The 23,441-nt window shown below is 39.1% G+C and overlaps 1 pseudogene; it reads left to right on the forward strand.

Annotated features, from left to right (window-relative positions):
• Positions 1 to 2,929: 2,929 nt before the first annotated feature.
• LOC121477817 overlaps positions 2,930 to 23,441 on the forward strand; it is a 34,996-nt pseudogene continuing 14,484 nt past the window's right edge.

Below are 23,441 nucleotides of genomic sequence, written 5' to 3' on the forward strand. Positions count from 1 at the left end.
TTCCCCCATATATAACACCCCTCTGTGGAGGAACTATCAGGAAAAACATAAGGCCGCCCCCTTCAGAGGGGCGATGGGAAGTAATGACAGCAGTGGAGCAGAAGAATAAAGGAATTCTCTTTCCACATATGTGCTTCCTTGCTTCTCCCCTGGGTGGCACATGGGCACACCACACCTCAGGGGAGACACGAGAGACAATCAATGAAGCACTGGGGAAAAAAGGGCTTTGAAAATTTTGAAGATTCTATTTTCAGACTACTGAAAATATTCAAAGATTTTGTGGGGCATGAGCATAATAAATGTGACCTTTTGGCTGAGTCTGATCTTCCAGGAATCTAAAAGAGATCCCTGGAAGGATCTGGGTCCAGCAGAGGTGAGGAAAGTGGCATCCACAAATCTCAGATAAGGTCCTTCTTTGGTGATTCTCAGCTTCTGCTTTCAAATTTCTATAGTTATTTCAGCTGTTAGGGTGGTTGGGTGGTGGGAGTGGGGGCGTTTAAATGCTAGTTTAAATATGTGTTCACCACTGAATTTTGAAGAGGGGAGGAAACGATAAATGGGGTGCTGTTTTGGCTGTCCTTGCCACCACGGTTCTGTCCATGCTTCCATATCCTGAGATTGTCAACCACACAGCTCGCGTCCTGCAGGATGAATCATTAAGCTCTCCAGCAAGACAGAAAAGAGTGCGTGCAAAATTGGAATGGGCTGAAAAGAAAAGATGGGGCTCATCAGAAAGATGAGCACCTACCATTTGCTTCAACGTGGATGGAACTGGAAAGTATTACGCTAAGTGAAATAAGTCAATTGGAGAAAGATAATTATCATATAGTTTCACTAATATGTGGAATATAAGTAACAGTGAAAGGGACTATAAGGGAAAGGAGGAAAACTGAGTGGGGAAAAATGAGAGAGGAAGACAAACCACGTGAGAGTCCTAACTCTGGGAAACAAACAAAGAGTTGCAGAAGGGGAGGAGGGAGTGGGGGATGATGGGGTAACTGGGTGACAGGCTTTAAGGAGGCCACTTCATGGGATGAGCACTGGGTGTTATACTATATGTTGGCAAACTGAATGTAATTAAAATATTTTAGAAAAAAGAAAAGTTGGGGCTCAAAGAGGGGCCATGGCAACCTGTATCTAATTCCCACTATAAAAATGGTCTTTTTTTCAATAAGCCTTGAATCCTTGGACATTCCTTTTTTTTAAGTCACCAATGAAATCTCTGTTCATTAAAATCATAACTAACCTTTTTCACCAGCAGAAGTGAGTACATGTCTGAGAAAAAATTCCTAATACTTTTCTACTGATAAGATTCCTGATAGCTGATGAACAGTCAAAACAAAAACATACAACTGCAACTTAGTTAAAGAAAGAAAGAAAGAAAGAAGAAGAAGAAGAAGAAGAAGAAGAAGAAGAAGAAGAAGAAAGAAGAAAGAAAGAAAGAAAGAAAGAAAGAAAGAAAGAAAGAAAGAAAGAAAGAAGGAAAGAAGGAAAGAAAGAAAGAAAGAAAAGGTCAGGTGGATGCTACAGGGAACTTACCTTTTAAAAAGATTTAAGGTAACAAACAAAAAAGGGGAAATTAACAAAAGACCCCAGAGTGAATCTGGAAAATTAGACACTAATTACCATTATCATATACACTTATAATTGTAAATATAAGTAGACATTTCAAGAGAAAAATGTGTGTTGGTTCCTTTGCCTGCGATCACTGGCCTGTAAGGCGCTAACTCCCCAACTTGCTAGTGCCTGTGGAATGCTGCCTCCAGGGCGGCAGAAATGTGATTCCAAGCTCGGACTGCGGAGGTTGGGGGGCGGTTGTGCAGAGACAATCCTTGAGCCCCAGGATTTTCCTTTCGCGACCTCCAGGTGGTCTCTTGGTCTAGCTTTGTGACCAAACCTGTAGCATTGCACACCCTGGGTGTGTGAGCGCTGCTGGTTTACACTGTCGGTGTAGACCTGGGAGGAATTCTTAATGTTCCTGCAGCCCCCCCCCCACCCCCCCTTATTCGCAGGTCTTGGCTTTCTCTGACCCTGGCTCACCTGGCTGCTGGCGCGAGAGGAGGGGGTGCAGAGGGACAGACGTAATAACTGTTGGGCATGCAATTTCTCAAACTCAGCACATATTTTAGAAGCTTTCTTCCACCTTCACCATTTTGAAAGTAGCATTTTAAGGTGACTAGGATGCAAGTGAATAGCTCTCAGTGTGCATTACTGAACTACGTGGGAAACCAACAGGCCGTTTCACGACTGTTTAATTTCACAGGACTTTTCTTGACGGCTGCTCAGAGTTCTGGGCCAGATTTTTTATTTTCCAAAAAGCCCCACAAAACCAATGGTACTTTGTTGCCTTTTAAGATATTTCTCAGTGAAATTCCAATGGCTGTCCAAACTTTCCAAAAATGTTTGAGATTCTTTTTGATTAGAGATTCAATTTTTTCCTACTACTACAGTCAGAGACGTCGATCATGCGTTATGCACCCCTCCACCCAAGTGCCAAGGCAAGCCCCTGGGGTGTATCTCCCCTTAGTCCATCACAAACCGGTTGCCCATATATACATGGAGGGGGAGGGAAACAGAGAGAGGGAAAAAGGATGAGAAAGAGAGAGAGAGACTGAGATTTATTTGAAGGAATTGGCTCACATGGTAGTGGAAGCTGGCAGGTCCAAAGCCCACAGGGTAAATCAGCAGGCTGGAAACTCAGGCAGAATTTCTGTAAAGGTCTCAAGGCAGAACTCCTCCTTCTCTGAGAAACCTCACATATTTGCTCTTAAGGTCTTCAACTGCATGAAGCTCACCCACATTTTGAAGGCTAATCACTTTACTTAAAGTCAAAGTGATTATAGATGTTTAACCATATTCACAAATCCCTGGAAGCAAACAATCGGGTACCAGAGCCCAGCCAAGTTGACATATAGAATTAACCATCACGATGCGCAAGCTACCTCAGGCCTTCCACGCATCTTTACCTTGGCTGCTACCTTTAGTAGTTAAGCTGCCAACTGCCCTCACCTGGACAAATACAACAGCTTCTAACTTCTCTATATGGGGCTTATGCTATGGTACCAAGCAATCCCCAATCTCAGTAGCTTACACTGGTAAGGGTTTGTTTCTGGCTCACATTGCATATTGGCTCCTTGAATGTTCCTTACCAGAGGATTAGGCTGAGAGAGAAGCTCCTATTTGGAACAGGCTGCTCTCATGGCCAAAGGAAAAGAATAGCGGAAAACTGCACAGTGGCTCTTAGAACTCCTGCTCCTATGTGGCATCTATTATTCTGCTCATATTTTATTGGCCAGAGCAAGTAATAAGGTCAAGATTGATTCGAAGGGGAAGGGAGGCATGTTCTTTTACAGGGAGAACTGAAGAATATTTAGAAACAAAAATATGGGCAGCCCGGGTGGCTCAGTGCCTTAGCGCCACCTTCAGTCCTGGGTGTGGTCGTGGAGACTCGGGATCGAGTCCTACGTCAGGCTCCCTACATGGAATGGAGCTGGCTTCTCCCTCTGCCTGTGTCTGTGCCTCTCTCTCTCTCTCTCTCTGTCTCTCATGAATAAATAAATTTTTTTAAAAAAAGAAACAAAAATATATTTACACACAATCTCCCTTCAATCTACTACTTTCCACACTGTAATCAGTGGTGTCGTCAAAATAAAATTGGGTTATGTCAATCCTCTGCTTAAGAAAATTGTTCACTGCTCTGTTGTCAGGGTTCTTCAGGGAAACAGAACTAATAGGATGCGTGTGTATGTAAAAGAGATTTATTATAAGAAATTGGCTCATATGATTATGGAGGCTGGCAAGTCCCAGCATCTGCAGGGTGAGTCAGCAAGTTGGAGACTCCAGAGAACTGCAGGTATAGTTCCTATCCAAATGCCAGTGGCCTTGAAACCTGGGGAGAGCTGATGTTTCCGTTCAAGCCTGAAAGCAGGAAAAAAGGCCAATGTCCCAGTTTGAAGGCAGTCAAGCAGGAATAATTATCTCTGACTTTGGGGTCGATTCAGGCTTTCAACTGATTGGATGAGACTCACCCACAAGGAGGGCAATCTGCTTACTTACAGTACTGATTTAAATATTAATCTCATCTAAAACACCCTCACAGAAACACTCAGAATAATGTTTAACCAAATATTTGGGCACTTGATGTCCAACTCAAATTGACACATAAAATTGGCCATCACAAATGAATTCTCAGATTCCCAGCATACTAAAAATAAAATCCAAACTCAGAGTACCTGATTGGCTCAGTTGGTCAAGGGGGCTGACTCTTGATTTCAGCTCAGGTCGTGATCTTGGGGTCCTGGGATTAAGCCCTGCATTGGGCTCTGTGTTCAGTGGGGAGTCTGCTTGAGAATTGTCTCTCTCCCTCTCCTCTGCTCCTCCCCCTGCTCATGTGTGCATGCCGTCTCTCTCTCTCATAAATAAATAAATCTTAAAAAAATAAAGAAAGAAATCTAAACTCCTTTCCATGACCTCCAAGGTCCCACAGGTCCTGGCCCTTTTCACTCTCCAGCCTCATTTTAGGCCAAATTCCCAAATTGTTCATTCTATTCTAATCACAGTGCCATCTGCCCATTGCTGAAAAATGCCAATCTCTTTGTTGCTATTTTTATGTTTGCTGATCTGTCAAGCCAGGATCACTCTTCTCTCAGTATCCGCACATTTCACATGGCACAACTGGATATTTCCCACTTTTCTGGTCTCAGTTTAAAATGCCTCTGCCTTGGAGATGCCTCCCTTGATAATTCCATTTAAAGTACACTCCTAACCAGGATTTCTATTAAAGTATCTTGTTTATTTTTTTATTTTTATTTTTTAAATAGGCCCCATACCCAATTTGGGAGTTAAACTCATAAGCTTGATTAAGAGTCAATGTTCTGGGCAGCCTGGGTGGCTCAGTGGTTTAACACTGCCTTCAGCCCAGGGCCTGATCCTGGAGACCCGGGATCGAGTCCCATGTCAGGCTCCCTGTGTGGAGCCTGCTTCTCCCTCTGCCTGCGTCTCTGCCTCTCTCTCTCTCTCTCTGTCTCTGTCTCTCATGAATAAATAAATAAATAAATAATCGTAAAGAAAAAAAAAGGGTCATATGTTCTACCAACTGAGCCACCCAGGTGCCCCACCACCTTGTTTATTTGTTCATAGTCATTTTACTTATCTAAAATTATTTTAATTTTTGTATCTCTCTTTTACTAGATATAAGTGCCACAAGGACTATAATCATATCTATTTTCCTCATGATTGCACACCCAACCATGATAGTTCATGCTGCAGTGTAGGCACTCCATAAATATATACTAAATAAATGAATAATTGAGTGGGCCATGGGAACACAGAAATAACTAAGACCAATTCATTGGCCCTAATTATGATTATAATGCAGCCAAAGTGGAAGACCATTTTAAATAGAAATTAATTAAACACCTTTAAAGTTCTCCACCAAGACACTTTTAAAAATAGTTATTGCCCAGAGTTTTTGAGTTTTGCTTGATTATTTCATCTTCAGTTATAATTGAGAGAGTTTGGATGATAATCCTGTGATAACCCCAAAATTTCTTTAGTTGTGATTAATCATTTTATGCAACTAACAGAAAGATTGACTTCACTTTGATAGAGGGACTCACATCTGAATTCTTATTTAATGATTTATTTTGTATTATACTGAGTTGGGTTAGAAATATCACAAAACTCATGGACTCCTCTGAGTTAGATTCATCCAACAAACCATTGTAATATACAACTAATTGGTTTCTATGCCCCAGTTTCTTCACATAGAAAATAACAATGACAAGTAATATCTTCCTTCCAAAGTGCTTGGCACCGATCTTGGCCCACTGAAAATCTCAATGATCTGTATCTGTTCTCAGTGTCTGGGAGGTAGGATGGGAAGTCTTGGCAGGTCAGCTCAGAGTCAAGGAAGCCTTACCTAAGAAGCCTGGTCATAGGACAGACAGAAATCAAGGATATTAGGTCACAGGTCAGGACCAAGCCTTTAGAAACCAGAATTGGTGAGAGCAAAGTAGTATGGATGTGTGAAAGGAATTAAGTTAGAGTTCAAAATACGAGAACAGGGACTAAGGAATGGGGAGAAAAGGCCAGAGATCAGTTAGAGAGCTGAAGTTCAGGGCACAGCAGAATCTACAAGTCTGGTTTTATGGTGAATAAAACTTAAGTCTTGTCTGATTAGAATGAACTGGTTCAAGCTAAGTAGCACCAGTGTCAGGAAGGGGCTTATGGGCAAGGAAATAGGAAGGTCAGAGACTTATGCATTAGATCCTAGACTTTATTATATCCTCTGTGAATTTAAATAAGAGGTTGGGGGAGATGGGATAACTGAGTGATGGACGTTAAGGAGAGCATGTGATGTAATAAGAGTGATGAATAATAATAAGATGCACAAGAGTGATGAATTACTGAACTCTACCCTTAAAACTAATAGAACACTATATGTTGATTAATTGAATTTAAATTAAAAAAAGTAAGAGGTTACTATTTAGGTGATAATGCCTTTACTTTATAGCACTGATATAATAACCTTTTATCCAAACACTACTTATCTATGTAGATTGTACTTCTTACTGTCCTTTACCAGGTGTGAAAGCTGAGGGTAAGAATGGTTTAATCACTGAATTCACCCAGGAAGCTAGAATGGGAGCATTATATAGGCCTTTTGATATCCGGCCCAGAATTTTACCATTTCCAGGAGAGACCCACAATCAGTAAATATTAAAAGTGTATAATACATTTTCACCAGCTCCACTTCCCCAGAAGGATGTCTCTCTATGTTGATTGGGTACTTGGCATACTCTTGGGGAGTTCGATAAGGGAAGACTAAACATAATTCTGTACTGGATACCACCAACAAAATGTATTTTCCAAAATAAAATGCAGTCAGGTATCCTTTCCCCTTATCTTGTGAATCTGAGCTGTCCTGGCTGTCCATATTTCATTTTCATTCCCACCTGTGACTTGATTCTCATTTCCCTTTCATGACAGATTTTGTAATTGTCTTCACGTGGCATGATGTTACTCCTCATGCACAGATGGAGTAGGTAGCTACCAATCAAGTACAATTTGCAAAAATAGATGATCTGATTCCCCTACACCCGCCATCTCCACTACCAGGCCGGACGCCAAGGTAAGGTGCTGCTGAGACCTTCATGCAGCTACACTTGTCACCTGGAAAGAAAATGCAGAAAATGCAATGAATCATCATTAGTCATGAACACGATCTCAAGTCACTTCAGCAGCTTAAGGAAATCACATTAATGGCTTTCTGTGTGCACACACATTTTATACACTAAAAATAAGCGTTTCCTTCTTTAAGAGTAACTATGAAAGAAGTTTCTGTTGGAGAAAAAAAGTCTATTCTAAAAACTTTCTCTTCTGCCTCTCCACTTGGACAATGGTTAGAAACATTAGAATAGTTTGGGAAGACTTTAAAATTCTTGTCCCCAGTCTGCACCCAAATAATATATCTGAATCCCTGTAAGCTGAACCGTAGATCCAGTAACTTTTATAAAGATCCTCAAGTAAAAAAAAAAAATAATAAAAAAAAAAAAAAAAAAAAAGATCCTCAAGTAATTCCATTGTGCAGCCATGGTAAAAAACAAAAAACAAAAAACAAAAACCAAAAAAACACTGCTCTAAATGTTTTCCAGAATAAATAAAATAATGCTCTTAAGCATTTTTAAAGAAAAGGGTTTTTTTCCTCAAGTGGAATTTAAAGATTGAGTTAAAATAAATTAATCATTGGTCCAAGATACATGGAGGCTGGGGAGGCGGAACAAGGCTTTCGTCTGTATGGGGCCACAATGGTTTTCTTTAATGAATTTGCCAGCTTCGAGAAGAGAAAGGAGACCCAAAGGAGAACAATTGTAGTGTTGTTAATAAGAAGAGAGTTTGAGCAATAAAATTTTGTATCGAATATTATTTTTCTCATAAAACTAAAAAGGAGAACTAATAAGGGCATGTCAAGATTTATATTGTGTAGTTCTTCCCTTTTTTTTTTTTTTTTTTACACTAAGGTACAATATACCTTACTGGAAAATTCTGTTTTTAGTGTTCAGTTCTGCAAGTTTCAATGAACATATATAGTGTGCAACTACCTTATAGAACAATTTTGCTATTTCCCCAAATTACCCCCTGCCTATTTATAGCCAACCCTTCCTCCAACCTCAGACCCTGGCAACCAGTGGTCTGTTTCCTATTCTCATTTTTCCTTTCCTGAATGTGGTATAAATGGAGTCATGCAGTTTCATTGTATTCTTAATAGTAATATGATAATATAAAGGAATTAATGTGGGTATGTTGTGCAATAAGCTCTGAATTGACCAAGTATCCTTGTTTGAAAGACGAACCGAGCTGTCATCCCTACCTCGAAGCATTTGGGAGAGCTTGGCACTGTCCTTATACATGGGGACTGGGAGGAGTTCTTAGGAGGGCAGAACTTACTGCTTTAAACCAATTTTGATGATACAAATGTTGAAATCAACTTAAAGAAACACCAGTCACATAATTAAACCCAAGAAAATAAAATATGACACAGAAGGGGTATATATTTTTTAATTAATAAAAAATGATTCTTCATCCTTTTATAAAAGCAAGAGTAGTAGAAAAGTCAGAAACAAAAGTAAGGAAGGAAAAACCTACAACCAGCTAAAGAAAAATCATAGTATTTATCTAGACTTTAAAAATTTTTCACACATAGTTATCACATATATTCATTTAGATACATACAGAAATATATCTTTTTTTCTTACAATACTGGGATGTTTTACATGCTGTTTCATAAAAGATCTTTCTCTCAAACTTTTTTTCTGCATTATGAATAGTTTCTTTATGCCAATAGTACAGTGTAGGGGTTAAGAGTATAGTCATTAGGAGAGTGGATGAATCAGACAGACCTAGCTATTTTCTCGGCTCTTCCACTTACTAGATATGTGACCTTGGGCAAAATACTGAACTCCATTTTTTCTTATTTTCAAAAGAGAGACAATTATATCTAATTTGTATATCTGATGTGAGAGTTAAAATAAAATGAGATAATGCATGAAAAACACTTAGTAATATAGTGGCTGGAAAATAATAATGACTCAGTTACTCTACCAAGTTAATGAACAAGAAAAACTCAGGATGTAATTAAAATATGTGTTTTGCCACTTCATAAAATGTATTCATCACCAGCCTTGAGCTGAAATGTCTCACAGTCCTCATGCTTTTCTGTTCATTTTTAGATAACTGAGTCTGAGGTCACTTCAAGGAGCAGTATGTTCCCATTCAGAAATTAGGTGGATGGTACCTGGGTGGCTCAGTTGGTTAAGGGTTAGATTCTTGGTTTAGGCTCCAGTCATGATATCATGGTCGTGGGATCGAGCCCCAACTCAGGTTCCATGCTCAGGAGGAAGAGATTCTCTCTCTCTCCCCCCTTCTGCCTCTACCCCCACTCATTCTCTTCCTCTCTCTCAAATAAATGAATCTTTAAAAAGAAAAAAAGAATTTAGCCAAAGCTTTGGCCTGCTACTTTCTGGCACTTGGAGTTGAGGAGAGAAGAACAGTAAGTATGTAAGAAAAGTATTGCTTAAACTTGTTCCGGGTAGACTTGGGTTCTTGAGACCAATGGACAGCTGATTTCTTGGGGGCATTTTGTTTGGCTCTTAGAACACCCTCTGGACATTCCATCCTGCAGCTCTCTCAACTAGGGGAGTGTATTCTGGTGAATACTCTTCAGCTCCAGGAATCTGGCCTTCACCTCCAGGTTCTGGCTGCTTTTATTCTTCTGCCCCTTTTGCAGTCATTTGAAATATACCACTAATCACATTCCTCTGACATCTGAAAGCCTTTCTCTCTTTCTGGGCCATGGGAGTCCTTGAGAATCCCTTGCCCTAGTCCACTGGCCATGCAAGGGCACCCTCTAACTCCATGACCAAAGGTGTTAGGAATGAAGAAGTGAAGTCAGTGTTAAAACAGTAGTGAGAAAATTGATTTCAATTTGCTATCTTCACAGCTCAAACTGGGAATGAGCTGAGATTTGCAACAAAGCTCATCTGATTCCAAGGATCTTTCCATAATATTTTCCTATAAATGTGTAGTCAGTGTTCAATAAGTATTTGCTGAATCTGCATCTAAAACGAGGTATAGACGTGACTATCCAGAGCCCTGGCAAAACAAGAAGGACCTATACAATTAAGTAGCAAATGATTTTTCTCAAATATCTGAGAGAGCCATTTACTGTTCTGCCAAGCTATAACCTCAATGATTTCTTTTGAATATTAACTCAGATTATCCATGATAATTTTTTCCTATTCTTTTTTCCTCTCAAACACTGAGCACTCATTAGCTATTAAAGGGTAAATACTCTCACTAAATGAAACAGCAGTATTACATCCCAGCCACCTAACTCTTGATAATAAAATACCACCTAACTTGAGAACGATCCAGTTAAATAAAATACAGGCTGTACTAATGCCACAGCTTTGGCTCTGATTTAATTTTTTACTACCTAGTCAATGTACCATGTTAACCACTGCTCATTTTAGTGATAGCATTTTAATTCTATGCCTGTCTCCACTCCTGACTTGGCATTTGTCTAAAATAGTGGGACAGTGGGGGAACGGTTTCAAGATTTTGTTTTTCCTCTTCCTCACTAAAGCATTCTCACTGGGGAAAGAATCTGAGGGAAATTTTTTAAAGAGGGTGGAGACTTTCATTTGTCTTTAAGTTCCATTATTCTGCCCATATGGAGCCTGGCTCACATCCTGCATCCCAGAGCCTCTGGCTGCTAAGAGACCCACTGCCTGGCTGAAAAGTTGCCTAAGGCAGGTAACATTTTGACCCAGGAGCAGCAAATAGAGGTCAAAAGAAACAGTGTATTCAGCATTCTTTTGACATGTGGGAAACTTTATTTCATGACCCTAGATAATAAATATAAAAAACAACTATATGTCCCCAGGCAAGTAAAACTGTAAATGAATAGTTTCATTGATAAGCCTGGCCCATAAAATTCAATATTCTTTCTCATCTATCCTTTCAAAGGGTTAAGCTTCAAAGATTGGTGTAGCTGGTAAAAATATTTGATTAATGTTTCAGAAAAAAAAAATCTAAGTGCTTTCCTATTGTAGATTTCATTAAACATAATTAACATATAAAATATACATACCTTTCCTAAATGCAATATTTTGTTTTGTTTTTGAAACTCATTAGGATTCGTTTGGTTGCAAGTAATAGAAATACAACTAGAACCAGCCAAAGCAAAAAGGGAAAAGATATCAGAAAGATATCCCAAAGCATCCATGGATACCAAAATGTATTATGGGATCAAAAGGCACGAAGCCCAAATGGCTCAAGAAAATGGACCACAAGATTGGAGCTCTTATGGAAAGCCTGGAATACTACTCTTGTCTTCTGTCTGGCTTTTCCCCCTGAATGTACACTGTTCTTTCCTTGTGCTGTCCCCTAGTCCACATAGTGCTGCATAACTTTCAAAAAGGGCTTGCATTTTATGTGTTGTAGCTGAGTCACCTAGGGAGAGCACCTGTCCCCAAGTTCCCAAGGCAGGGATCATTTGGTTCAGTCTAAGTCATGTGTCCTCCCAGGAATAAACTGTGGCTGGGGTGACTGCGTCATGCTGCAAAATTATCACTCCAGTTTCAAATCAATGGATTGCGATGTTTGGGTCAGTTTCCCAAAAATTGGGGTATTTTCTTGAAAAGTTTTGTGAGTTGGGGGTGGTATTAGGAAAACTCAAAATGTTGGAATCTTATACTTTGGACTTTTCACATAATGAATGCTAAGTTGCTAAAGTTTTAAGCAGAATTATGAAGATAATTAAAGGAATTAAGGAGAGAATTAAATACATATAGCATTGCCACCAAATTAAAATGCTACTTGTGTTTATTTGGGAAACAATTAACATAATGTTATGTAACAAAAGTTAAATATTGCCTCTGGAAGTTTTTTCCCCATATTGAAATCTTACTCCACTATTAACTAGCAATGGGACTGCTCTAGGTCCAAGTTTTCCTTATCTGTATAATGGGAATATTAGCATTACCCATTTTGATGGGCTATTAGGCAATTAAAGTGAATTAATATATATGTAAAGTGCTTTTAACAGTGCCTGGCACATAGGAACCCTCAAAAATGTTAATTGCTCTTGCTTTTTTTCCTTCCAGATGTTGAACATGAGAAACAAATTCCACTTTTCCCTCACTCCACTAAGTAACTGAAATAATACAAGATGCAATTTTTGCTGCATCAATGTGAACTCAGCTCTTTATGTAGCTAATATAGGCTTTAGTTGCTTTAGTGAGATCTTAGATCACTCAAAGTCATTAAATTCTTTAATAAAGCAAACAGCGAAGAATTGGGCAATATCCAATAGTCAGATGAGGTCTTGAGTTCTATTTTAACATTATGACTTAAAATGAATCTATATGACTTTGGGGATTTCTCTTTCACCCATCATATAAGAAGACAGATGCAGGTAAAAAAACATTGCATCTCAAAATTAGTCATTTTATGCACACATAAAATCAAGAGGCCTGTCGTTAGGAAATAATAATATGCCATTGTTTTCAGCTTCATAAATATGCATATCTGCACATAAGTCTTCAATTTTTCATAGGCTCATGAATAAATCCTTGGACATGAATTTGGCACATATTTTTTATTTAGTGTTTATGTGTTTGTCCATCTGTTGTCTAATCATTGGATCATAGCAGAGCATCCATGCAGCTAAAAGACCTATTTCTACTCCCATAACTATTTTCACAAAACTTTGGGTCCATTTTTAGATGCTATATTTGATGATGGAAGGCCTCTGTGAGGTAGGTTACATACAAAAAGCAAATTCCACTCTTTGTTCTTCCACCTCTCTCTCTCTCTCTCTCTCTCTCTCTCTCACACACACACACACACACACACACACATACACACAAGGCCTGTGCTGTTTTAGCAATTACTTGAAATTGAAGCCAGCAGCCACACAGAAGGTTGAATAGGTTATTAGGTTTAGCTGTGTCTACAAAACTTACTGAGTTACACAACAGTGCTGAACTTATTTTGACAATTCCAGGAGTCATATTTTTTAAAAAGAATATTAACAAGGCAGACTTTGACCAGAGAGGGACAAGTGTATTGTTAAGGGGTCTGAAAATTGTATATTTGAGAAATAATGGAAAGAACCAGAAGTGCCTTAGGCCCTTGTCATTCAATGTAGCTCAGCGGTAAAACCTCCTCATGGCTTTAAAATTTGGACCAGGTCACCATTTTTATGCACAAATTTGCATTAGTTTTATTAAAATAGTATATAATTTTTTAAACTCTTAAAATGCATATAAAAATTAAACAGGCATTTGTTTTATAAGACATCATCCTTGGTACTGGGAGTTGTGGGTGAAGATTTTGATAGGCTTGACTTTGGACATCAAGCATTAGAAATGTTCAGCATAGTCATATACTACAGGCTGGCAAGTGGTCATCCTGGCCTGAGTCTGGATAGAAAAATCAGGGCTAAATGTGAATAAACGTGGATGTCATTTAGGTAGAGATTATGATTAATGTAGTTGCCAACAGCAAGATGTGAAAAGGCCTAGGAACAGAATTGGAGGTATTAAGGTTGCCTAGATTTTTTTTTTTTTAAGATTTTATTTATTTATTTGAGAGAGAGAGAGTTGTGAGAGAGAGAGAGTGCACTAACAAGGTGAGGGGCAGAGAGAGAAGCAGACTCCCTGCTGAGCAGAGAGTCCAATGCAGGGTTTGATCCTGGGACTCTAGGATCATGACCTGAGCCAAAGGCAGACACTTACTCAACTGAGCCATCCAGGTGCCCTGAGGTTGCCTCTGTTGTAAGAGAGTTAAATCTCCACGTCCTGCCACCTGGTGATTAGTCATTTTCAGTTGAGGGCGAGAATAGACATGGCATCAATCTTCCATGGGCAGCTTTTATGTGCATGCATATATAAACGTGTATATCTGTGTATCTGTGTATATACAAGAAGGTAGGGCTGCAATAATTTGTCAAAGAAATGGAAGTTACAATAAGAACCAAAAGAATAAAGTATCACCTCTGACATCAGGGGTGAAGAAAATTTTGAAAGCTGAGGGATCAGCTTGTGTCAGATGGTGTGGAAAGGAAGAATGTCAGTAAAACAATAGACTTGGATAATCCATTTATTGAAGTTATTCTAAGAAACAAGATACAGTGGAGTGTTAGGTGAAAATCTTATTTTTCAAAGCATCGGAAAGTAAATTGAAGTGGGAGGTAGGGGATAATATAAGTGAAGTCTCTGAGCACAGACTGTTATTTTTAGAAGTTCCCTATTAAGGGGAAGAGAATAAACAGTAGCTTAGGTGAAAGGAGAACCAAGGGTTGGATTTGTCTTAGGACCAGGAATATAAAGACATGTTTGTAGTTGGAAGGGCAGAAAAGAAAGAGGAAAGTGAAAGGTTGAATATGAATAACAGGGATGATTGATGGACTGAGAAAATGGAAGGACAAAAGGCAGCAAGATAACAAGTGGAATAATTATTTTACAAAAAAAAACAATTCTCCCTCTGAGACAGGACTAAAGGAGAAAAGAATGGGTCCCAACCCAGAGAAAATCTGAGGTCAAGGGAAAGATAACAAAGAAGCTGTCCACATGAGTCTCATGTCAATGCACCCAGTATTTGGTCATCTCTAGCCTAGGCAGAAAAAGCTATTGGCTTATAGCACTGTGGGTTTGCTGTGAATTATAATTAAGTCAAGTCAGCACCAAGCAGTAATTTCTGTTATTACATAAGGTTCTGCTATATAGTGAGACCTGATGATTAGGTCCAGATCTGAGGCTTGGAGGTGTTGTGAGGCCAGCACTGGAGCAACCTTCTCATCCCTGCACCTGCATTCCTGAGACCAACATTCTTCCATTACTGGCTGCTCTGTCTTGGCTTTTCATGAGCAATCCTGATCACACTTTTCTATGGTTGCTCTCTTAAAAGACAGTAATATTTGAACACTTTTTAGAAGCTCTTGGGATGGGTGAGTGTCCAACCCAAGAAGACACATGGAGCTGCAAAACAAACATAAAATACACCTGGAACAAGCGGAGTTTGAAATTTGTTTATACTTCACTGATGAAGTGGAAGAAAGTAGAGCTAGCATGGACTATTTGGTAAATATTGGGTAATTATGAAAAAGTTAGAAATTCATGTTTGTATCAGAAGTCAAAAAAGATTATCAAACAAAATTATGAGAAGCCCACACTAATCAGTCGATTCTTAGACTGGCTTTTTGATTTTTGTCTTTATACATTATGCAACAGCTAGCCAACCAGAGAGTTTAAATTTCATTCTTAGATTAAGTCAGATCCCCTGCAATCTACATCTTATTTAGCAGAGTTACTTTTACTGCACTATACTTTGGTAGTTTGCATTGAGACACCATGGAGAGATTGTATGAAATGTTCTCTTTTTAAGTCCTGTAAGAATATTGCTCAAAGTGTTACTCATCATGGCAAGCAGTGCCTCCTTTATGCAGGCCTAGGGAAGAATTTTTCTTGGGCCCTGGGGCTCACATTGAATTTTTTTCTTAGCAACTAGAACATTTTGATTCTATGGGCATTGGGGGTATTATTGTGATTGTGATTCTTTGCTTTATCTTTGGCTGTGTATCAACTGAGAATGCTTTTAGGCACATTGACTTACAATAACTTAAGCAGGGTTTTTTTCCTATCTTTTTACAAAGCAAGAAGCCTCAAGATAAGTGTGGGATGGGTCCAGCACTTCATTTGGGGACCAGTGTCTCTGAATCTCCTCCGGACACAGGATGGCTGGTTGCAGCTGTAGCTAGAGTTCTCGAACTTTGATGTGCATTGAAATTGCATAACTGATAAAGCAGAGGTGCAGGCTCTTTGAAGAATAGAGCCTGGGCTCATCGTCACCAAGATCTTCAAGTGAGTCTAATATCAATGAAAGCTTGAGAACACTAGTCCCTGCCACTCCAGACAAGAAGGGAGAAATACAGTAAAAGTCTTTCTCTTCACCAGGCTCCATCTTCTTAGCTAAATAGAAAAAAAAAATTTTCAGAGTCAATCCTGCCAACTTTCTCTTATTTCTCCTTTAAGGAAGCCTGGGGAGAACCCAATTTTCCAAAAATCAAAGACATTTGTCTTTGTCCTAACCTAAACATTGATGTTAAGAAGGAAGCAGGTTGTTGGATGGGGGCAAATGACAGTGGTTTGGAGTCAATATTGCCTTTAGTTATTACATAGAAACTAATTTTATATTTCTTTATGTGGTAACTTTATTCTGAAATAATTTTGCTTTTTCTCTGATTTTTCTAGTAAAATTATTTGTCTTGGGGCACCTGGGTGGCTCAATTGGTTGAATGTCTGGGATCAAGACACTGAGCCCTGCTGAGCCGAGAGCTTGCTTCTTCTCTCTTTGCCCTCCCCTCCCCGACACATTTGTGTTCTCTCTCACTCACGCTGCTCTTTTTCTCTCTCAAATAAATTTAAAAAATCCTTAAAAAATAAAATAAAATAAAATTAGTAGTTTTTTTTTTTAAGATTTTATTTTATTTATTCATGAGAGAGAGAGAGAGAGAGAGGGGGGCAGAGACACAGGCAGAGGGAGAAGCAGACTCCATGCAGGGAACCTGATGTGGGACTTGATCCCAGGTCTCCAGGATCACACCCCGGGTGAAAGCGGCACTAAACTGCTGAGCCACCAGGGCTGCCAAAATTAGTTGACTTGTACGAACTTATATTATCTACCTTAAGTTGTTTTTAAAATACTATGGGTATATGGTGAATGTGATGAAGTTCTTGTACCTTGTGTTCAAGGATGGCCACTTTCGTCATCATCGATGAAAGAATCTAGATGTGTGAGGTTCTGCTTTCTGAGCTGCCTGAGGGCCATATTGAGGAGAATCCTATCATGCTCCATTCTCCTCTAGTTCATGCTCTGTGTCATGAAGCAGGCTCACTTGGTGATTTCTCAGAGTCAAAGTAAAGCTGAGACTCCATCTTGATTGAGCCTGACTTGGGAATGGCCTTTCCTGGCTATTCTCTCTTAGCCCAAGTATGAATCCTGTTCACTTCTTGACATTTTGTGCCTCCAGCTTGTTAAATCATAACAGCCATTGTGCATGAAGCTCATCTGAAAAACACCATGTTCTGTCCCATCCTGATTGGAGGCAGGGCCCATGTTTTTCCCTAAAAGCTCCCCCAGGTGATTCTCATGTGTAGTCAGGGCTGTGGAACCAGCGCTCTGGCTGACTGACTAACTGACTCTGATGTAACGCCATCCTGTATGCTTTGCCTTTAGCTTGGTTCATCTGATTCTATTTCTGATTTCAATTTCTGTTTGTGGGTTTCATTCCAAGGATCTCTGTCCTTCTGTTCCCATATGGTAACCTGGCTACGTTTATGACTGCTCTCTGAGTTCTGGATTGATTTCTTGACCCACCCTAGACTGTGGACTCTAATTAACCTGTTCCTGCATTTCAGTGGCAAGAGCTGAGTCCCCTTCTCTGATTCTTAGCAGAAGGCCAACATATCCCACCGATGGCCACAAAGTGTGGGGAAATCCTAGGGCTGACAAAGTAGACATAAGGAAGCAACAATTGACCCTGCACAGCATCATTGCAGAGTTCAAACTTCAGGAAACTTTCTGTTTTTAGTACCATCTAATTTCACCTCCACATCAGCAAGAGTCTCCTTTGGTCTCACACAGTTTCTAATTTAATTCTTCTTCCAAGCGACTTCTTGAGACTCAGAGCTAATGATTTTATCCTATTTTCTCAAACCAGAAATCCCCACAGTTTTGCTCTCTCCCTACAGATAGCCAATAGATCATCTTCATACTATTCCTTTTGTTAATTTAAGCTTTATACCCTCACCTCAATTTTTTCCTTGAGTTTCAGACCTGTCTTTCTCACCAAATTCTTTCACATTCTCAGCCATCTTTTTTTTTAAAGATTTTATTTATTTATTCATGAGAGACACACAGAGAGAGGCAGAGGCATAGGCAGATGGAGAAGCGGGTTCCCCACAGGGAGCCTGATGTGGGACTCAATCCCAGGATCCTGGGATCATGACCTGAGCTGAAGGCAGATGAGCTCAACCACTGAGCAACCCAAGTGTCCCCATTCTCAGCCCTCTAACTACACTATATATACCAAGTTTCCTGTAAACACCAAATCTGCCTCAAACATAAGTAACAAAATAAGTGGCTCGATATTGTTTCGAATTTGGGCAGCCTGGGCCCAGATTCTAAGTTTGTTCCTTCTCTGACAGAATGGGGTAATAATAGTAGCTAATTTGTAAGATTGTTGGAAGAAAGAAATAAGATAATGCATATAAATCTTAGAGGATTCCCTGGCATATCATAAGGGCTCAAGAAACGTTTGTTAAATGTTTGCTGCAGATGCTAAGGTAGAACTTGGCTAAAATTTATTTATTTGTTGGGGATCAACACCAATGAAAGGAAGCAAGGGACAGGGCTTGACAGAGGACAGGTTCAACTTCTGGAAATGCCAAATTTTCAAGTAAATATTGTCTGACAGACTTGTTTTATTGACCTTTGCCTGTCAATCACCAGATGTAGGTTGACTCAGGGAAGCTTATGGCCTTGGGTGAGATGGCTTTCCATAGTTTGAAGTGACTATGAAGAAGCTGGCACCTGGCAGCTGTTTACTGACCACATTCTGGGTCTGTGAGGCAACTGCTGTCATGGAGGCAACATCTGTTTGGGCAAGCCTCTCCATGCCTACTATAGTTTTCCTATTACCTCTCTTCTAGGTGAAATATGCACAGGCCTGACATGTACCCAGCCAAGGTGAGGTAGTTATTCCTCACATAGAAATACTGTTCTCTCTAAGACTCCTTGCCAACAAATCTGTGGGCCAAAAGCATTGGAGAAGGCTGTAAACATGCATAATTTTAGATTATTGGACCCTAGGACTAAAGTCTAGGTTTTTATTATCACAAATAAGAAGAAAGAAATAATAGGAAAAAAAGAATGAGGATGGGGTAATTTTAATAATGTATCAGTCCTTTGTCTGATGTAGTAGCTGGTGATTCTAATATGATCTGTCAGCAAACAACAGAATCTGTGCACAGAACTCCCAGGAACCCACTTCCCAAAATCATTCAGCCTAGGACTAGTCGTGATTTCTAGACAAACTAGTTTCAATAGCCTGCAATAAGTTTTAGAAAAGATACCTAATCCTTCATTTGCTACTTGTTTTCCAAAGGAACTGGAATTCACACATGAAATGGTTGCTCCAGTCCTAATAAATGTTTAAGTTTCTCAGATGCTATGGTCTTTCAGCAGGGACTAGATTAATTTCTGAAGAAAGACAGACTAAAAGGTATTTTCAGTAGGCTTGCATAAATGTTTTCTGAATCCCTGTAGCTTCCATGGTCCTAAATACACAGCATAACCACACCTCTATGGAACCTCATGGATAGAGGGACAGGAGATCCCTGGACTTTGGACCATCTTCAGAAGAACATAGCACCTGTGGCTCTCCTTGATAGCTCCTTAGTGTATTCTCATATCATTCTAGTCAAGCAGGAAATTCAGCATTGTGGAGACATTCTGTCTACAACAGTCTGAAACATGGAATTGGATTCTTAGCATTTACACAAGGGTACTCTAGCTAAGCAGTGAACAGCACATGTTTTGGAACAATAAAAAACTAGGTTTGAATCTCACCACTGAAAGAATGGCTGTGGGACTTTAGGCAAAATGCTTTGCTTCTCTGAGCTTTAGTTTACTTACCCAAAAAAAACCTTGGGACAACAATCCCTAAATACATAGTGTCAATGTCTATTGTAGTACTTAGCACATTCAGTATTCAACAAACGATAAAGGGTATCAACACCATCCTCGTCATCATCTTTTTTTTTTCCAGCATGGCAATGTTCAAGTGAAGAATCATCTTTCCATAAATGCATTTCATGTTTTTATGCTTATTGGGTTTAGTTCTTTTTCCTTTTCCTTTTTCCTTTGCAAAGGTCATACGTTGATCATTCCTGGTGTTATTTCTTGTACTCCCAGTTTTTGATTGATGAGGAGTTGTGTACAGTAAGTGGCTCATGGAGTTAGGGCAGGGTTTGGGTTGTGCTCATTCTCAGTGACTTCCAGTGATTACATCACTGTTGAGGATTAATCCAGTGACTACATTGGACCAAATTATGTGTCTTGGGAATAGCTTCGGATTCTGCACAGTTGACAAGGTATTCTTTAAGCTCCCAGTAGGCATTATGTGAGGACCTCAATAGTAAAGAACGTCCCTCTGCCTTGGGAGAGATATCATCTCCACCTTGGATAGAATAAGAACTTCTCTGTTGGCTTTATACTAAAGAAAATCTACATTTTTCTTGTACTATAGAAGGATTATCTAGCTTAAAGCTGAGTTGAGACCAAAATTAATTCCTTTTACTGCTTCTCCTAGCTTCTTATCTGTATTTTTACAATTCTTGAAATTCCCTATCCTTGGCAACGGTTCCTCTCTCTGTACTTTTGAATTAAAGCAGGGAACACATATTAATAACTGTGGGGTTAAGACTTGTGACACATGTGGTGGCTAAGAGCAAATGTATCAGCTGTAGATATTTGTTTCAAGGACTGTTCTATGGTCCAAGAGGTTCAGCCATCACACTACAAAGCCCTCACCAGCGAGGGACTAGTACCTCTATATTCACTGACCCTCTTCCTCTTTGCTTCTCTGTGAATCTTATCCCAGTTCAGAATAGCTCTAATATGATACATTTAGAATCAGACTTCCTGGGTTCAAGTACTGGTTTTGCTACTTACTAGGTTTTAACCTCTTATGGTTTCATTTACTCATCTCTAAAAAAGGGGCATTCTTGTAAGGATTAAAGGATCAAGTGAGATAATACATGTACTATACTTAGGCTAATATCTGGCATAATATCTATTGGCTGCTAATATTTTATTGTTATTACTATTACTTACATGCAACCCTCTGAGTTCATGACAGGCATACTAGCCAGATTCCAGTGGAATTGTTGGTGGTGGTGGTGGGTTTTTTGGGGGGTGGGGGTCACCAATTTATAGAGCAACAATCCTCTGGTGCAGGCAATGAAAGTTTTAACCAAAAGAAAGAGATGACAAGGCTTAAAATCATCTGTAAAGCAATACAAAGAATGTACAAATGAATCTCTTCCATAAAGTTACAAAGGGTGGATAAATATAAGCTTGGTTACACCACCTGTCTTAATCCAATTTGCTATAACAAAATACCATACACTAGGTGGCTTATAAATGACAGAAATTTATTTCTCACAGTTATGGAGATGAGAAGCCTAAGATCTGGTTGCCAGCATGGCTGGGTTTTCATAAAAACTTTCCACATTGCAGAGGACTGATTTAACATTGCATCTATCTTCACATGGCAAAGAGAACAGAGAGAGACAAGCAAGCTCTCTTGTTCCTCTTAAAAGGGTACTAATCCCATTCATGAGGGCTCTATCCTTATGACCTCACTAATCATAATTATTTTCCAAAGGCCCTACCATCCAATACCATCACGGTTGGGAGGCAGGGTTTCAACATGTGAATGGGGAGGCACAAATATTCAGTCCATAGCACTGCCTTACCAAGCCCCCATGACATTGTCACGTGATGCAGACTTCACATTCCTTCCCTCATCTCTATCAGTAGACTTCAATACAATAATAGATCAAAGGATCAAGCCCCCAGTAGAGGGTATTACAAAATATTAGTTAAAAAGAAAGAATAAAATCTTCAAGTTTGCTTTTTAGTGGCTCCATTTGGAATAATTTCTGAGGTCATTACTGGCTTGCTACACTAGCAAATGTACAAACCAGGTGTCCTAAAAGAATACTTCAAATCTGGCCTTATTTAGCATAAAGTTTTCTAAGAGTTAAAGAGGCTTTGGGAAGAATAAATATATGACCACAAATCAATAAAAGGGAAAAGCACTAATAATTACAAATGCATAACTAGACACTCTGACCAATTAGCCAGTTGTCACACATTATCTGAATTAAAATAAAAATATTGTGAGAGGAAATGAGTCACAATGTCTATAAATGTAAAATATATGTTTTACCACAGTTCCAAGATATTTAGGGGTAAAGGGACTGTAATATGGATTAAGTACAGTATGTGACATTTGATGGTGTTTTAAAGATTGATATCTGGTTGCAGTTTTAAGCATTCCATTCCAGTATAAGGCCAATGCTGTCACGTTTACCTGTCATGGCAGCACTAGAAACCACATCCTTATCTCTAGTATTGATCAGATTCCCTTCAAACCTCCCATGATTAAAATGCCCCCCAACTCCTTAATTCAAAACATTCTTAATCTGTCTCTTGGATGTCTCCATAGAGACACATGAAAATGCAAGATAAAATATAATCCCCCGACATACAGAACACAAAATGACCGCTATGGTTGCAGGCATGCATAATTTACACGTTACTGAACAGCGTGCGGTATACATTTGCATTAAATAAACAAATCCGTTAGCAATGCAGTGCAAGTTTTCTGGACAAAAGAAAAAGATTCCTTTTTAATTAGGTCTGAAAATAGTGTGGAATAATAGTGATCTATACCATGGAGCTTATAATAATAACTGATTTCTCCCAATAAATTGTGATGAATTTACAATAACTTCATACCCTTGTATTTTGATTCTGGCATTTGAAAGAGAGGGGCCTATATGTCACTTTTAGTGAATAAACAAACAGTCTGGAAATGCATTACTCCATGAATTATAGGAACAAAAACCCAAAGCATCTTTAGTGGAATAAGCTTGAACAATAAAATGTGAAATACTCTATAAACAGAAATGCAATGCCTGAAGGCATGAATATTTTCTCCCTCGTTTAGTTTTGCTTTTCTAGATAACAATCCATCTCCGATTTTATATCACTCCAGCTAATAATTAACTTATTTCTGGGTAATGTAACCTGTAAAATGAAGGCATGGAGGTGCTAGTACTACCTCAGGAAGACATGATAATGATTTCTCTCAGGTGTCTGAAGAAAAAATAAGAATATGAAGGAGGAAGGGGATCTGATAAGCATTAAGTGGCAGTGTTGCTTTTAGAAAGAAGTAACATGAATAATTTATCAAAGACATCAGTGAATATATTTAGCTGTGTGCCGTGAAGGTGAATGCCTGGGTCACGTGTTTCGCTTTTATCATAGGAGCTCACAACAACGTGTGTTGGATCACTAGCCTTTCCAAGAGTATTTTAAGACAGACGTGTGATTTTTTTTTTCTGGCACAATAACCAAGAAATATTTAAAAGGTATGTTGCCTGAATTCATAGAGACTTCAGTAAGGGAATATGTCATAAAGAAGGCATATTGTATTCCTAAAGACTATCCGTTCCAAGATGGATTTTGGACCATGTTGTGAAATGACTTCCTCCGTGCTCTCTAATTCCCCTGTGTCTCTTTAG

Source organism: Vulpes lagopus, chromosome 2, assembly GCF_018345385.1.
Source record: "Vulpes lagopus strain Blue_001 chromosome 2, ASM1834538v1, whole genome shotgun sequence".
Classification (NCBI taxonomy): domain Eukaryota; kingdom Metazoa; phylum Chordata; class Mammalia; order Carnivora; family Canidae; genus Vulpes; species Vulpes lagopus.